The sequence below is a fragment of the Henckelia pumila genome, chromosome 1 (assembly GCF_033568475.1).
Source record: "Henckelia pumila isolate YLH828 chromosome 1, ASM3356847v2, whole genome shotgun sequence".
NCBI classification, from domain to species: Eukaryota; Viridiplantae; Streptophyta; class Magnoliopsida; order Lamiales; family Gesneriaceae; genus Henckelia; species Henckelia pumila.
Window position 1 is genome coordinate 142,694,316 of NC_133120.1, and position 10,812 is coordinate 142,705,127.

At 44.3% G+C, this 10,812-nt stretch overlaps 1 non-coding gene across 1 annotated transcript; it reads right to left on the reverse strand.

Annotated features, from left to right (window-relative positions):
- Positions 1–6,675: 6,675 nt before the first annotated feature.
- Positions 6,676–6,748, reverse strand: TRNAK-UUU (transfer RNA lysine (anticodon UUU)). Its single transcript has one exon. It is a non-coding gene; the product is annotated as a tRNA-Lys (tRNA).
- Positions 6,749–10,812: the final 4,064 nt, after the last annotated feature.

The following is a 10,812-nucleotide window of genomic DNA, read 5'->3' on the forward strand; positions in this document are numbered from 1 at the left end:
GAAGACCACGACAAACTTGTCCAAATACTCCTTGAAGACACGGTTCATCAGATCCATGAATATAGCCGGCGCATTAGTCAAACCAAATGGCATCACTAGGAACTCGTAATGCCCATAGCGAGTACGAAATGCAGTCTTGGCTACGTCCTGATCACGGACTCTCAACTGATGATACCCAGATCTTAAGTCAATCTTGGAGTAAATTGGTGTGCCCTGCAGCTGGTCAAACAAGTCATCAACACGAGGCAACGGATACTTGTTCTTCACAGTGACTCGATTCAGCTGCCGATAGTCAATGCACAGCCGCATCGACCCATCCTTCTTCTTCACGAAGAGAACAGGAGCTCCCCAAGGAGATACACTAGGACGAATGTACCCCTTGTCCAAAAGATCCTGTAGCTGATTCTTTAACTCACGCATCTCTGACGGAGCCAGACGATACGGTGCTCTAGAAATAGGCGAAGTACCCGGCATCAACTCTATGCCAAACTCGACTTCCCTAGCAGGAGGAAAACCCGAAATCTCATCAGGAAATACATCTGGAAATTCATCCACAACAGGAATGCTCTCTATCCCAAGACTCTCAGCGGACAAATCAACTGCATAGATAAGGTAGCCTTCCCCGCCAGACTCTAGAGCTCGACAGGCCCTCAAAGCTGATACCAAAGGCATCGGGGGTCGCGCTCCCTCACCATAGAAAAACCAACTCTCACTCCTTTCTGGATGAAAGCGTACTAATCTCTGATAGCAGTCCACTGAAGCTCGATAGGTAGTCAGCACATCTATTCCCAGAATGCAATCAAAGTCGTCCATCGCCAGGACCATGAGATTTGTCAACAGAACGTTCCCTTCGAACTCTAAAGGGCAACCCATCACTAGACGCTTAGCCAAAGCAGATTGGCCCGTCGGAGTAGAAACAGACATCACTACGTCTAGTGCAATGCATGGTAATTTATGCCTCTTAACAAAACGTGCAAAAATGAAGGAATGAGATGCACCAGTGTCAATAAGTACAAGAGCAGGTATACCATAAAGCATAAATGTACCTGCGATGACTTTCTCATTCTCCTCCACAGCCTGATCATGTCTCAGGGCAAACACCTGGCCAAAAGCTCGTGTCCTCAAATGAGAACTCCCAGCAGACTGTCCCTGCGACCTCTGCTGTACGGTAGCCTGAGAACCCGATCCTGAACCAGAACCAGAACCGCCTCCCCCAGACTGTGGACAATCCCCCCGGATATGACCAGTCTCTCCACAACGGAAACAAGCTCCAGAAGCTCTACGGCACTTGTCGGATGGATGGTTCTTCCCACAGTGATCACACTTGTCCTTCTTACCATAACGGACAATACCTCCAGAACCAGAGGAAGAAGAAGATCCAGACTTCTTGAAAGTTTGGGCACGGGGACCCAAAGAACTAGCAGGCCTCGACTGAGGGAAAGACCTGTTCCGCCGAATGCTGTCCTCCGCCTGGTGACAACGGCTCACCAAACCCTCGTAGGTCATGTCGTCGCCAACCGCCACACGGTCATGGATCTCAGGGTTAAGGCCCTGAAGAAACAGATTATACTTCATCTCTGAGCTATCAGCAATCTCGGGGCAATAGGATAACAGATCAAAGAACCTCTGCTGATACTCATCGATAGACATGGCTCCCTGTCGCAGACTCAGTAGCTCGCCTGCCTTTGACTGTCGGAGTGCAGGAGGAAAATACCGCTTTTGGAAAGCTGTGCGGAACTCGGCCCAGGTAGCCACTCCTCTCGCCGCAACAAAAGGTGTAGAAGTAAACCTCCGCCACCTGCGCGCACGCCCATCCAGAAGATAGCCAAGGGTCTCCACCTTCTGCTCATCGGTGCATTGGAAAGTCTGAAAAGTCGTCTCCATGCGGTCTAACCAGTTCTCCGCATCCTCCGGAGACTCACCTCCAACTAAGGGCTTAGGACCCATAGCTAAGAATCGACGCACAGTGAAACGCTCGTCGTCATGGTGACGATGACGCCGTTCTCGACGAGGCTCCCGGTCGGCATCACCCCAACGCCCACCAACACTGCCATGAGAACTCTGGTCGTCACGATTTGACATCTACAAAAATACTTCAAGATGAGACTAAATCCCAAGAAATCTTTTGCATGCTCTGATACCATAAATGTAGTGACCCTTACCCGGATCACCTACTAAACAGAACTTAGGCATGCAATTAACTTAATAAAACAGATATCAGAAAAAAACTGCGGAATCCAATAACATTATACAATCCCAAGAAAAGGAATCTGTAATTATCCAATAATATACAACCAAATCGAATAGCTGTATAAACCCAAACAACAGTAATAAAACCTAAGCGAAGCTCCAGCTGGCCAACCACTGACTAGCCCCTCCTGGATCCACCCTCCTCGTCCAATCGCAAACCTGCCCCATGGAATAGGGTGTCCAGAAAATACAGAGTACGAGACGTGAGCATAAAACGCTCAGTGCGAGAGTATGAGTATACATGCATGCAAAGTGAACTCCCTATAGACTCGAGGTCAAGGATCAGATAACAAAGACAGACCGGGCCCTGGTATGTAGCACGCTGTGCCGTCGCTTCAGGAGGTGGCTCCCATACCGAGATAATCGTGGAAACGTCGGACCCAAATCGATGGAAGTCCATCCACTAACAGGATAGGGTACAACCCTACTAACAGACATCTCGAAAGAGATACAGCAAGATGCAAATGAATGCAGCATAATATCATGGCATATAAATCATGCTGTCACATAATACATGCATACTCAGTCAGGATATCTCGAACAGTACTTTCGTACCTCAAAACAGTGCAAGCTCTACCAACTCTAGGTCCACGCCTATAGTCTGCTCTACACTGCCAAATGATACTACTATCATTAAAGTGCTCTAAAAGCCTTAACTAAGCTATTGCATACTCCTAAATATTTATAGGAAGCAAAAGCTATACCTTCGTCCGTCGTTAGCCCTTTGATGTCGATGCCTCCAGAACTTGGGCACAACTCCGCTACGACTACCGAACGCCTCTCCGACCCCCGGACCAAGCCTAAGAAGACTAGAACAGCTCCAAAAGGACTAGAAAGGAAAGGAGAACTCGAAATTGGCAAATGAAAGTGAAGTCTCGGCCTTCTATTTATAGACAACGATCGGAACTTCCGATCCTTGATCGGAACGTCCAAACCTCGATCGGAACGTCCGATCCTGTCATCGGAGCTTCCGAAGATCTGATCTGCCACGTGTCAAAATATCACTTGTTGATTCCGGATAGGGGTGATCGGAGCTTCCGGTCCTGATCGGAGCTTCCGATCCTACCACACGTCATGCCTGACGTAATATCGATCGGTGCCTCCGATCGCTCATCGGAGCTTCCGATCGTGCCTTTGGAGCTTTCGATCCGTCCGATACCTAATTCAATTAATTAGCATTAATCCTTTAATTACTCAATTAGGGCACGGGCTACTACATGATGCGACTTAGCGCTACCAAATGTTTTCTGTGTTTTTGGTTTGATCAGAATATAGTCGTTATACCGCCGGTTTGAGTTTTGGGTTTTTGATTCGTTTGAATTGTTGAACCATGGGCAGTTGGGTTTGATTATCCTTGTTCATCTTCTTTTGCCTCCGTACAGATTTGTTTGAAGTTTGTTGAGCCCAAAGTTAGCAGAAGTCGATCGTCGAAGAGTTAGACGAAGAGCGGTAAAGAGTTTTACCTTGAGCGTTTGTTTTAGTGGTTGTATGGATTTTGATATAACCTCTTTTTGTAGCGTATCCATAGTTGAAGCTATTTGAGCGAGAAAGGTATAAGCAGACATCGTTTAAACGAGATAGAACACTCAAGACAGATGGTTCTTGAGTTTCCCTTAAATCACATACTTGCATCAATACTTGTTCTAAAATGGGGAACTTGTATATTGTTGTTTGAAATTTTGTTGTTATGGTTTAATGCTTACGTTTTTCTTATGCATTCATCTCGAGCCTAAATCTTTGATATAAGCGGGTTTTATGCCCTTTTGTTAGAAGATTTGGGGGCTATAATCGAGTGGCCTGGGTTGTAGAAGTTCATCTAGTGTCAGCATACTCCTTCTAGTCGCACCAAAGTCTAGAGGATGAAGATACGTGACACCACCTCGATCGGGATAGTCGGTGGGTTGTTTACGTGATCTCATCCTCGAGATCCCAAAGCATAGCAGAAATTCCTTGATTATCAGAGTAGATATCCCGGTTTTAAAGGCATGCATTTCATTCTTATTAACATTGAATATGTTTTCTTTATATCATGTTATTGATATATTACTTGTTACTCCATGTTATGTTGCTTTTATTGGGAATATCATTCTCATCGGAGTTATCCGGCTGTTGCTTTGTTTTGTCTGTGTAGTTGGCAATAGGTGGGGCAGGATCGAGTCAGAGGAGACTTGGTTAGCTTGGAGATCAAGGAATAGAAGTGGGACTCGGTTTATAAGTCAAACATCATGTCAATCTAGTTTATATTTTGAAGCATGTTTAGAACTCAAAATTGTTTGATGTTTGTAGTATCTAATACTCGAATATTGTGGATTGAATGTTGTCATTGCATGTATTGTATTCATCGTTATGTATTGAAGTTGAAGTTGGTAAGTTTATTTTCTGGAAGTTTGTTCAGAGTTGCCCTCGCTCGATCGGTAGAGTTTGACCGATCGAGCAAGATGTCTGTAGCCACTTTTTTGTTTTTTTTTTCAAACCTTGCCCGCTCGATCCATTGAGTTTTACCGATTGAGCGTAGATGGTCCTTGAGGAGGGCAGCAAAGTGTAAAACTTTGCCCGCTCGATCGGTTGAGTTTTACCGATCGAGCGAGGCACTGTTCATCAGAGAACATTAAATTTTTTTATTTTGGTTTTTAATCTTGGATCTTGTATGCTTAATTATTGTTTAATCCGAGATTAGATGATTAGAACCGAGGTCTCATATTAAGTGGTATCAGAGCGATAAGTTCTTGGTTGAACTAGAAGTGAGCGGGGTAGATCGAGTCCGCTTGAATTGGCTTATCTCATGTGATTGAGTTATTCATTGGTTATTTGAATTTCATGTGAGCATGCTTTATTATTTGAGAATTATTTGAATTACATAGTTATGTGATTTAATTTATAAAACATGGACTACTTGAGATATAATTGTTTGTTTTCGACTTGTATCCGAATTCCTAAGAGGTTGAAGGGCATTGAATTGTAGAGATTGAGATACTTTGTGTCCTAACCCTTTGATTGTCAGATGGGTCCTCGTCGAGTAATTAACAGAAACTCACCGCCAGTTACTCCTCCGAATGAGCAAGCTAGTACCGAAACTGATCATATGGACGCCACAGCGACGCCTATGGAAACCTTACTGAATAGGTTTCAGTCGTTTAACCAACCAATCTTGCAGGCTCCAGAGAATCTAGTTGATTGTGAGAGCTGGTTGGACGATATAGATCAGCTTTTTGATTCTCTCGACTATGCTGATGACCGCAGAACCAGATTGGTTATTCATCAGCTGCGCGGTGTTGCTAAAAACTAGTGGATCACGTCGAAGAGAGCCATTGAAAATCAAGGTACAACTATTAACTGAAATCTTTTCAAATCTGCGTTTTATCATCGGTTTTTCCCAGTTTCGTACCGTAAGGATAAGGGTGCCGAGTTTGCCACTCCGAGGCAAGGGAATTTAAATATCGAGGAGTATGTAGCCTAGTTTGATAGTTTGCTGAGTGTTGTGAAAATTTACTCACAAGCGTACGAGTGTCAAGTTTTAGTATAGTGAAAGATAGAGTGTCGATCCCACAGGGAGTAAAATGAAAATATTCAGTGCTTGTAATTAAAATAGTCTAAAGACTCTGGATGGGCCAAGTAGGAAGGATCGAAGGGAGAACGGTGACACCTATCACCTATTAGCTCGAACAAGAATGACTAGAGTGCTTTCGTAAGGAAAACCCCAAAGTAACAGCTTTTATCCCCCCTCTTAAAGGATCAACCATACTTATTCTAGTAGGAAGTGTCCCAGGGAATAGATCCGTCTTGGGGCCCCTTAAAGGCTATCTCTTAGTTCTGTAAGGGAGATACCACAAGTAGCTGTATACCTTTGAGCGGGCCCAAGCCCTGTAGTTAGCGATAGAGTAGGCCGCTTTAGTTGGAAAGGTTATATGGTCTATAATTCTGCCACCTGCGAAAGAAAGCGCTCAAGGGATTATGTTGAGATCAGGTTGTGACAGTGGAACAATCCATGCAGCAAATCTATTTGTGATGGAAAAAACTCAAATAAATAAATTAAATAGAAAATTGGCTCCGATACAAGAGATCGGCCCCGAAGCAAGGTATGGTGGATGCCAGCAACTTTCACTTGTTAGGAGTAGGGGGGCTGAACAAAGAGCTCTTTGTATAGGTTGGGTTTTCTGGGCTTTGATGCTTACCTCATTATTATGAAAAGGGGAAGGTTTTATAAAGGATCTTTTCAGCCCTTTTGCTTTGCTGGATTGTTGGTCCGCCCTATAGTATAGAATGAATAAGGAGAGGTTTATCGATGACCGAGCCACTCAACTACTACTCCTTACCTCACCCCCTTGTCACTTAAAGGGCGAAGTCGCGGAAGCGAGTCTAAAGGCCAAAGAGTCATCTTTGAAGCCACGAATTAGTCCTTACTCATAGTAGAGTGTAAGGCAGGTTTGGGTATAGCAGGACTTGAACCTGCGACCATTAGGTTAAAAGCCCAATGCTCTACCAACTGAGCTATACACCCCAAAAAAGATGTAGTAGGAAATAAGGATTGGTGCGGAAAAGAGGGTGGCCCCCCCTTCTTCTCATCATATTAAAGGAGCGCGGCTCTGTATGAGGCTCGTACTACAGAGCAAGCGAAGAAAACGTAAGGGCGCGCGTTAGCACTCCTGCTAGAAAACGGCCTAGCTAACGCGCCCCTTTATTTGGTTGGGTACTTGTTTCCACTCATTGAGGATTCTATCTACAAAAAAAAAGTCAACGGGGGATACTTAAATTGCTCTCACTGACACCATTTACGAGAAGGTGAGGGCGTCTTTCTTTCCAGCCGCTCAACTGTTCGAGCTTGGTTCCGATTCGACAAAGGTAGAATGCCTGGTCGAAGGCCCAGTACAGTAGGTAGCAGGCGTGTTTTGGCTCCCGAGCGAGAACGAGAAATAGGCGATGCACCATCCTTGCTGCTACGTACGTTTTCCTTGACAGATTCAGCCAATTGAATCCACACTCAAACTCAAAGGAGGACCACAAGCTCGGGGCTATTCTTCTTCCGGGGAGAAAAGGTCGTCCCTTCTACTGACCGAACCCTCAGTTCGGAGGTCTTCGTCAACATGTTACGAAGCTCCAGTCTTCGGCGGGTCACCATTACTTGACTTAGAAAGGCAAACATCTGGGCAAGGGAAAGCCCAGTGCGCCTGGTGCAAATGGCTTTCTTTTTTCATGATATACCAATCAGAATGGAGGGTCCTCCCTACCCCTACGTACATGATTGATAGAATCACTACGTAGGTAGGGCGGTCAACTTGATGCGGTAGAGGCATGAGTGCAGTTCGATCTTGGGGTGTATTCGTTTGTAGTGAGTAGGGCCTCTTTCTCGTTGATCAATTCGCCTCCGCTCTATTGAAAAGTAGGAATTCCTACGTTGTCAACGAACGCGTCTCGGGCCGGATTGACTAACCTAACCCTCCTTTAAGGAGGCTCTTCCATAATTGGGTGCTCTGCTTTAGTGTGATTGACAAAGGCTAGGTTTGGTAATACCCAAAACAAATGAAAAGAGATCGGAGTCGATAGTTGTTGGCAAGGAACTTGATCCCCCCCAAAAAAAAAAGGGGGGGGAGCTGCGGTCGAACTCGAATTCTGGAAAGAAGTCGGGGCCCCTTTTCCAAGTCTACCAGATAGAAGATGATAGAGGGCCAACTATCGTTGTCTTGCACAAGACGGTGCCCTTTCACTTCGAGTTCCTTCCTTTGTAGCCAAATCTGATGATACGCTTTGGCGATCTTACCTACCAAATAAAAGGCCTGCTAGGTGATCGAAATCGCTCAGGTCAGTGAGGACTCATTCACTCACCTACTCCTTATCTATTTAATAGTCTCTTCCATCTACTGAATTCAAAAGGCGACCCGCCGCGCCGGGCTGTAAGATAGAGCTGTTGTACTACTTGACTGGTAAGAAAGAGCTTCCGTAAGAACTGGAGACTCTTGTATGTACGGTAACCCTCTCTTCCGCTACTGGTGGACTGTTGCACAGAAAGGCCGACAGAAGCAACGTTTCTTAGCGCGCTTTTCAAGCGCTTAGCTTCTGTTAGCGGCGGGGCGGCCATGTTGTTTAGTTGAAAGCCTAAGCCAAGAAGGTACGAACGAAGTGACGGGCCCCTTTCGAAGATAGGGGGCGGCTTTCTTGTGGTAGTAATTGCGAGCATCTCTCCTCTTCTCTTAGCGTGCACAGTTTGCTTACATGCTGCCTTAGGCACATCTCTCTTTCTTAGTTTCACGCTGGCCTAATGATAATATAATGAATGAAAGTAAGTCTTTTAGTAAGCGTATATAAGCAGCTTTTTAGTGTATAAGCAATTCTTTAGTGGTCGCACCGAAAGAAAGGTACGTACGGTGGAGGTTGGTTGAAGATGATGTTACGCAGCGTTCAGAACCAGTCTTGAAGTGAATGAATTAGAAAGAAGTAAGGAAATGAGACGACTCTTTCTTGAACTATATCATAAACAGATCTTCTCCTATACACCAATCACGAGTTTTTCTCTATTCCTCTCGTATATCGTCGTAACGCCCTTAATGCTAGGTTTTGAAAAACACTTTTCGTGTCATTCCCATTTAGGTCCGATTCGGATCCCTCCGTTGTTTCCTTTTCTTTCCGCACCTTTTCCTCGAAATGATCAAGAAGATGGTACACTTGAATTATATTATTTAAGTGCTTATTGCTTTCCAAAAATCCTACTTCTACAATTGGTGGGTCACCGGGTTATTCAAATAAGTCGTGTTTTCCGTGGTTTTCCCATGTTAGAACTTCCGTACCAATTCGGTCTATCCGGAATGGATCGGTTAAACATTCCATTAGGGAGCCTGGTCTTGACTCTTCTGTGTGGTATTCATTCTTGTTCGGCTCTTGGAATCACATCCAGCAGTGGTTGGAACAGCTCGCAAAATCCAACCACTTCACCTACTTCATTGCCCCCAACCCTTTCTCGTACCTCTATTGAAACAGAATGGTTTCATGTTCTTTCATCGATTGGTTATTCCTCTCCGTTCGTATCTCTTTTTCCAATTTCGGTCTCGATTAGTTCACAAGATTGAATGGCCAATTCTCCTCCGGACCCTCGATTCGATTGTTTTCCAAGAATGTTGAGCCGGGTATGTAAGCCATGTATCTGGGAGGAACAACAATAAAAAAGAAGGGCTTTCGATTTTTTTCACCCATTGCAGCTATTTATAAATTATTATTATATATAATAATCTTTTAGAAGAAAGATTATAACTATGTCCAATCTCTAGTGATGGTGGGACCAACCAAGATGTATGTCGTCCAACCCGACCTCAGACTCTTTCTTCCTGACCTATTTTACTCTCTGGCCGCAGTTATTTAGGTGGTATATATTCCGAGATTGAAGAGATCGAATTCCTCCCGGGAACACACGAAAGAAAGATATGAACTGGGTAAATAGAAATGGAAAAGAGATGTTTCCAATTCATCAAAATGTGAAGCTTTTTCTACATCTATATGATCTACTAAAGTAGATCGGTATTGACCATATAATAGAAGAAGATCTTGGTCCATGGAGTCCCAAGAAGGTAAGAACTCCAACCTGTCTGATGCTTCTTCGGCCAAATACAATATACAAGTTGGACCTGCACTATGAGCAAGCTGTGCGAAAAACCGCTTCTTTTTTCCGGTTCCGAAACAACTTGGGCGAAATAGGGTTCTACCGGGAAACCATGGATTTTTTAGTTTTCGCCATTGGTTACTGGTTGAGCCACTTGAATGGAATGAGATAAGAATCTCTGGAGATCTTTCTTCTCCACTTACTCGTAACAGGCTTTTCTTCTGTAGAATACTTCTTCCGAATGGCATAATTGTCCGATTTATTCCTCGATCTTCAAAGAAAACTGACTCCTCCTACTCCTCCTTCTCCTTTAGGATAGGATCGTCGTTGGTCCTTCTTTCACTAATGATCTCACCATTTTCTAGTAGTTGTAGTTCGCGCGAGGGACTATCCTTTCTATTGCTTGCCCTTTCACTCTCAAAGGGTCTCTCTCTTCTATAAAGCGAAGCTAAGCGCATGGCGCTGAAGTGAAGAAAGCTCAATAAACACACAGGAACACGATGCAGGGCATAGCATAAATGAGACCGCTGATCATTTCATAAAACATATATGCTTTCCCCCTCTTTCTTTGAAGCGAATTCCTGCCCTTTGATTTATTAATGAATCGAAAGACTCAATCTTCCCAAGTACATACTTGGAATTTGATGAAGCTTTCTTTCCCTCGTTGGTACATTACGGGTTCAGCCCTTGTTTTCGCGAAGGTGACAAGAAAGGATTCCACACCTTTGCTTTGAGGGAATCTAAGGTTTTGAAAGAACGTAGTAAGTGGTGAACTTTGTTTCCTCGCTCATTCGAATTGCATGTGTTAAGCATATAGTCTCAGTAGCATGATTGGAGCTTCTTAGCGCTTAGGCTACTACTATTTATATAGTAAGCAAGATCGTTACGTCTTTTTTCTTTCTTTATGAAATTTTTCGAGGGCGGTACACTTTTCCCGTTATCAAAAGATTTCATTTCGAAAGGTAGAGGGCAGCTGT